Raw genomic sequence first — 6,249 nt, forward strand, 5'->3', positions numbered from 1 at the left:
GTGTGTGGTGGGTTCAGCTCCAGGTTGTTGCGGCTACACCACAGGACCAGCTGCTTAACCTCCTGTCTGTAGGCTGACTTGTCAGTGTCTCGGATGAGACCAATGACCCTTGTATCATCAGCAAACTTTAGGAGCTTGACAGAGAGGTCCTTCGCGATGCAGTCATTGATGTAGAGTGAAAACAACAGAAGGGAAGAGCATACATCCCTGGGGGGTGCCTGTGTTTATTGTCCGGGTGCTGGATGTGGTTTTCCCCAGCCTCATCTGCTGCTTCCTGTCTGTCAGAAAGCTAGTAATCCACTGACAGGTGGGGGCAGGCACAGTGAGCTGGGTCAGTTTGGAGTGGAGGATGTTCGGGATGATGGTGTTGAACACTGAGCTGAAGTCCACAAAGAGGGCCCGTGCATAGGTCCCTGGGGAGTCAAGGTGCTGCAGGATGTAATGCAGTGTCATGTTCACTGCATCGTCCACTGGCCTGTTTGCCCGGTAGGCAAACTGCAGGGCTCAGCAATGTCCTTCAGGTGGGCCAACACCAATCTTTCAAAGGACTTCATAACTACAGATGTCAGGGCAACAGGTCTGTAGTCGTTCAGTCCACTGATGGAGGTTTTCTTGGGGACTGGGATGATGGTGGAGCGTTTGAAGCAGGAGGGGACTTCACACAGCTCCAGTGACCTGTTGAAGATGAGTGTGAAGATGGGGGCCAGCTGATCAGCACAGGCTTTCAGGCAGGAGGGGGTCATGCCATCTGGGTTTGGTGCCTTTCTGATCCTTTCTAACCTGTTTGCCCACACCATGCTGTAAAATAATCCACACTGTTCTCTTCTAAGTTGTGTGTGTGTGTGTGTGTGTGTGTGTGTGAGTGCCCTTATGAGTGCATTTGTTTGACTATTGTGGCACACACAGGAAGTAAACTCCTTATTTAAATGGAAAGAGCTGTATTAATTGTGTTTAGTGTACACCTTGATGACTCGGTCTTGGGTAATGTGGACTCGAGTCGGACTGTTCTTTGGTGACTCAAGACTTGACTTGGATTCAAGGTTTAGTGGCTCTCGACTGCTAAACACTGTTAAAAGGTAAGAAATCACAAAGGTTCTTCCAATTCATTCTGAGAACAACATTAATGTCAGTACCAAATGTCATGGCAGTCGATACAGTAGCTGCTGAGATATCTCAGTCAGGGTCCAACTGGTGAACCAGCTGACAGGCTGACATTATGTCTGTTAGTGTGGGTTCAAATATAAAACATGCTTAGTACCCATCTTTCCCTTGCAGACCTCAACTTGTTTGACTAGAGCTTTGTCAGATTTTTGTTCTTTTGAGTCGCAGCGATGCAGCTAGCAGCCAGCCATGGCTTTCTTCAAAACAAAATCCAGCATTGTTAGAGTTGAGAGAAGTTGTGATGATTAATGCTTCAGATGAAAATCATTTCTACAGCAAATGTCTACTCATATGTTCAAAATTTTAACAAAGTAGTAGCTGTGTTGAGAATGGAGTGAAAGAGTAAATCGGGTAGCATTCTGTGTATTTTTTTTATTTTTTTTTTATTACAAACCAACAGTTTGCCGTGCCAACAGTTTGTCATACTAACAGGTATTGTGTGTATCGGCGCCTGATTATGGCTTATTCATAAGAAAAACAGAAACTTATATTTTTCTGAGGCCAACTTTTGGGTTTCAGGCCAGGACATGGGTTCATTTTTCTGATCAGGCTGTGCAAAATGTAGATGCAAACAAATCACAGAAATTACAAGTTGATAGCTCTGCCATACTTTGCTGATGATTCCTCCGCACTGCTCTGAAAAAGGAGGTGCCGAATGATGAGTGATGATAGATAGATGTGACCCAGGGCTTCTGTTTCTTTGTGACCTTTGACTTCTGCCCTGCCGCCCTGTCTGTAGCAGCAGCTTGTGGTATGGTGACTGCAGTCATGATGGATGATGGACACTGTTGCATGCACACAGTAAAATATATGTTTTAAGGCTCAGATGTAGTAAACACATGTACAGACACCAAAGACAGATTTATGCAAACAGACATAAGCACACACTTGATTTCTGGTCCAGTCTATGGAGTTGATGGTGGTAGAGAGGTCAGGTCTAAGGGTGAGTATGTGCTCGAGGATTAGCTCACAGACAGACAGCCTGTCCCTGAACCCTCAGACCTCCCATTGTGACCTGGTGACCCCCCTGCATAGCACCCTCCAGGACTCTGATAAAACCCCAGAGCTGCACACGCTGGATCACCACAGAGACAGATTTAAGAGCCTGATATTTAGACTGAAAGGCCACTTTGTTACCACTCCATTATTCAGTCTGCAGTGCCTTCTTCTGAGCTGGGGAAAGTATTTGATTTTGACCTCCGATCACTGAGCCCTGGCTTCTTTTAAGTTGATCATCTATAGCCAATCTTTAGCTGCATTAGCCTGCTGCCACGGCCTCATACAGTTATCAGTGATGTACTTTAATAGTTTTGGTGAAAATTTTGCCTTTTGCTTTTCTAGTGCTAATAGAGTAACAACACTGCATTAGAAATATTCAGAACAGTCACATTAAGAATTGCTAAAAGAGTTCAACGATACATGATAATTTTTTAGAACATGATGAGCAAGATGTTAAAATGTCAAAAATGATATATGTAAAAGATCCAGATGTCAAAAAAGCCTTGATAGAGGCCTATTCATGTCCCAGTATGTGTTCACCACTGACGGGGCCACAACCGGTTATGGAGGCTAGGTAGATGAATTCATATCAGCACCAAATTACAACAGAAATCATCTCGGAGCACTTTACATAGTGAGATCTGAACTTTACAGTATTATAGAAAAAAACCCAACAAATCCCCCTTGAGCAGCACTTGGCAACAGTGGGGAGGAAATATTTCCTTTAATGGAAGAAACCTCTGACAGACCCCGGCTCTTGGTGGGCAGCCTTCTGCCTCCACTGGTTGGGGTGAGTGGATAGAGGAGAGAGTAAAGAAAAGCAACAAACAATCAAACACTGGGCAGCTTGATGTGGCCGGTGACTGCTCATCAGAAACAAACTTTTGTTCTGTTATGTTGCAGTGTTGCAGCTAGCTGGCCAGTCATGGCTTTCTTCAAAGCAAAATCCAGCATTGTTAGATTCAAGAGAAGTTTAGTGATGATTAAGGCTTCAGATTACTCAGAGCGAAGTGCTCTGTTGGGATGATAAGGCTCTATGAGGTCTTTAGGATATGATGGAGCCTTGTCATTAAGAGCTTTATATGTTAGGAGAAGGATTTTAAATTCTATTCTGAATTTTACAGGGAGCCAGTGGAGACAAGCTAATATGGGAGAGATATGATCTCTCTTGCTAGTTCCTGTCAGTACTCTGGCTGCAGCATTTTGGATTAACTGGAGGCTTTTTAGGGAATTATTGGGACATCCTGATGGTAAAGAGTTACAGTAGTCCAGCCTGGAAGTAACAAATGCATGGACCAGTTTTTCAGTATCACTTTGAGACAGGATGTTGGCAGTATGCAGCTGAAAGAGGGCATTTCTAAAGACTTGGTTTATGTGTGAGTTAAAGGACATATCCTAATGAGTTTACAAGTCCCTGCTTAGCTTGGTTTTTTTTTTATAAATAAAATGGCAAAAGCAGTTTTGCATTTATGAAAAACCTTAAATGAATATTTTGAATTTCTTTTTTGTTTCTCCAAATGATTAGAAAAGTGGTCCGCACATGGTCAGTGTGGTCTGACAGTCCACTCATGCAAGGCAGGAATGTGAGTGTGTGTTATCTGTCTCAGGTCAGTGTAGTCACAGATAAGCTATCTCACAGATCCTAATAGTAGCTCGACAGCCCATTACTGAGCTGCAATTAGTGAATGTCTTAAATTAGTGAACTTCCTTTATCATCCCACCCTTCTGGTCCTTACACTGTCCAACACCCCGACTCCTACCCCATAGGTCTCTGCAGTGTGTATGAGGACTGAGCTGCTCTCAAAGACAAAATAAGGTCATAAGCTGAGTGATAGAAAAATGCTTCCCAGTTTTAATAGTGAATAAAATATTTGTTTTTATTTACCTTTTGAGGATAACACAAGGCCATTCCAGGTCAGCATGAACATCCATCATGTCCATCAAAGATGATCCTTAAGGGGAAACTGACAGAACCAGGACCTTTGTGTTTCAGCAGACACAAATATTTGCTAAATGGAAACGCTGCAATATTTAAAGGATGCCTAGCACAAGAAACATCCAAGAGATACATGCAATGGAATACCAGAGGGAGTTCAGGCAATGTCGTGGCTAACAGCATATACCTAATTGGGCCTATATAGACTGTGCAATAACACAACTGACCACTTTCGTTGTTTGTGACAGAGTGTGAAATGGATCCGGCAAAGTGCTGTGATAGCAGTTTTGGGACATGCCAGGTGGTGAATCACAGCACTATGATGTCAGTTTGGCAGATGTTTTGAAATTATCATAACATAACAGCCCTTTATGCATCAACAAAGCTCAAAAGATGGTTCTGACCATAACATGTGTGCCAGCAGCCATTCAACTTGCAGGCGGAAATATGCCAATTATATGATGCAAGGTTTTCAGAAAGGTTCTGTAGAATTTTGAACAGTTTTGTCAGCAGCTCAGTCAGGATCTGGTTGTGGTCTTTTGAAGGACTCGGCTCCTCTGCTTGTCTTATCTGAGCACGCTCTGAGTGGTATGTAACGCTAACAGTGACGGCCTGCTGTCCTCTCACCCCTTCCCAGGGAGGAGGGGCCTCAGACTGGGCAGGTCTGGATCTCTCTGACTGTGTGTGAGATGGCTGTGAGAGTGAAAGTGTCTGGACACTTTAGTCAGAAAGAGAAAGCTGTGTGTGTGTGCAGGATGGAGCATGGTGGTGCTCTGGTCCATGATGGTGTTGACAGTGCTTTGCTCTTTCCATATTTGTACATGGTTAGTGTGTCAAGATGCAGCCAAGGAGCAGGGAGATAAGGTGGACATCTGGACGGTGTGTGTTCACACAGGCCGTGTGAGAGTGTGTTTTCACGTAAGCAAGGGGTATTTACTGTATGACTTTTTCAGTGTGTGTGTGCTTTCCTCTCATTTGCATGTCTACTGAACAGCAACCTCCAAATCAGACCTCTGACCTTTTTATGCAGCTTTTAAAATATAAATTCAGTCGCATACATCACTTCCCGTTTGTCGGCCCATGAGGTAGCCGAGCTGCAGCTTGTCATGGTGCTGTGTCAGCCCTGATGTTATTAGCAGACAGGATACAAGACACAAGGATACACGGACAAGACAAGAAGACAAGCAAATGATTACCAGAGTAAATACTTTCTATTAGGTCTTTACAAAGGTAACAACTGGCAAACATTGTCATAAATTTACTTGTATGTTTATTAATGAGGTTGTAGGTTGCAGTGGCTTTAAATTGGACTGCATTTTAAGTCTAGTACACCATCATGACTGATATACAGTTTTACATCAGTCAGTAGAAGTTTTGAAACCATCTAACACCACGGACCAACCATCTCCATCATAGAGTTCGTTCATGACAGAGTCTTGACAAATGTAACAGTAAATGCTCTGTATCCTGGCACATTACTGACATAGCCATTTTTCATCCACACAGGTGTTTTTACTCAGTCTCCCTGACTGTGTGTGTGACTGCAACCTGGGCTTCACCACCATCCATCTGTTTGTTGCATCTATTGTTTTACCTTAACCTGAACAGAGGTTCAACTGAACTTTAACCTGAACTTAGTGAAAACGCCTGTATGATAGTGCAGGGATTTCAACCTGCTCTGAGGACTTCAATAGTTTAGTACAATATCTATATGGTTTGTTTCTGAGAACTGCACAAATTGTCTGTTTTAGAAAAACATGTTTGTATTCAAATACAATTCAGTATCTTTAGTTTTATTTGCTGTTATTAACAAATGAGATGGGTTTCCCTCCATATGTGATGCACATTTTGACATTTTAAGAAAACTGGCTAAAGGAAATGCAGAAAAATAAATTATTTTATAAGAGCTAAGCCGCTGGTGCCACTAATCTTCCAGGCAGATACCATTAAACCACTAAGAAGAGGACACAACAACAAGACTTACAGTGGGTACGGAAAGTATTCAGACCCCCTTAAATTTTTCACTCTTTGTTATATTGCAGCCATATGCTAAAATCATTTAAGTTCATTTTTTCCTCATTAATGTACACACAGCACCCCATATTGACAGAAAAACACAGAATTTTTGACATTTTTGCAGATTTATTAAAAAA

The 6,249-nt window shown here is 42.7% G+C and overlaps 1 long non-coding RNA gene across 2 annotated transcripts in view; it reads left to right on the forward strand.

The window, feature by feature from the left end:
- The window catches only part of LOC109968973 (uncharacterized), a 31,702-nt gene that overhangs the window by 18,143 nt on the left and 7,310 nt on the right, over positions 1-6,249 (forward strand). The window contains exon 3 of one of the 2 annotated variants that reach the window (XR_002276212.1): positions 5,603-5,736. The exons of the other annotated variant lie outside the window; for it this stretch is intronic. This is a non-coding gene — a long non-coding RNA (uncharacterized LOC109968973). Of the gene's footprint in view, positions 1-5,602; positions 5,737-6,249 lie in introns of those variants that run through there. 2 annotated transcript variants of the gene reach the window in all.

This window comes from Monopterus albus, unplaced genomic scaffold (genome assembly GCF_001952655.1).
Source record: "Monopterus albus unplaced genomic scaffold, M_albus_1.0 scaffold166.1, whole genome shotgun sequence".
NCBI classification, from domain to species: Eukaryota; Metazoa; Chordata; class Actinopteri; order Synbranchiformes; family Synbranchidae; genus Monopterus; species Monopterus albus.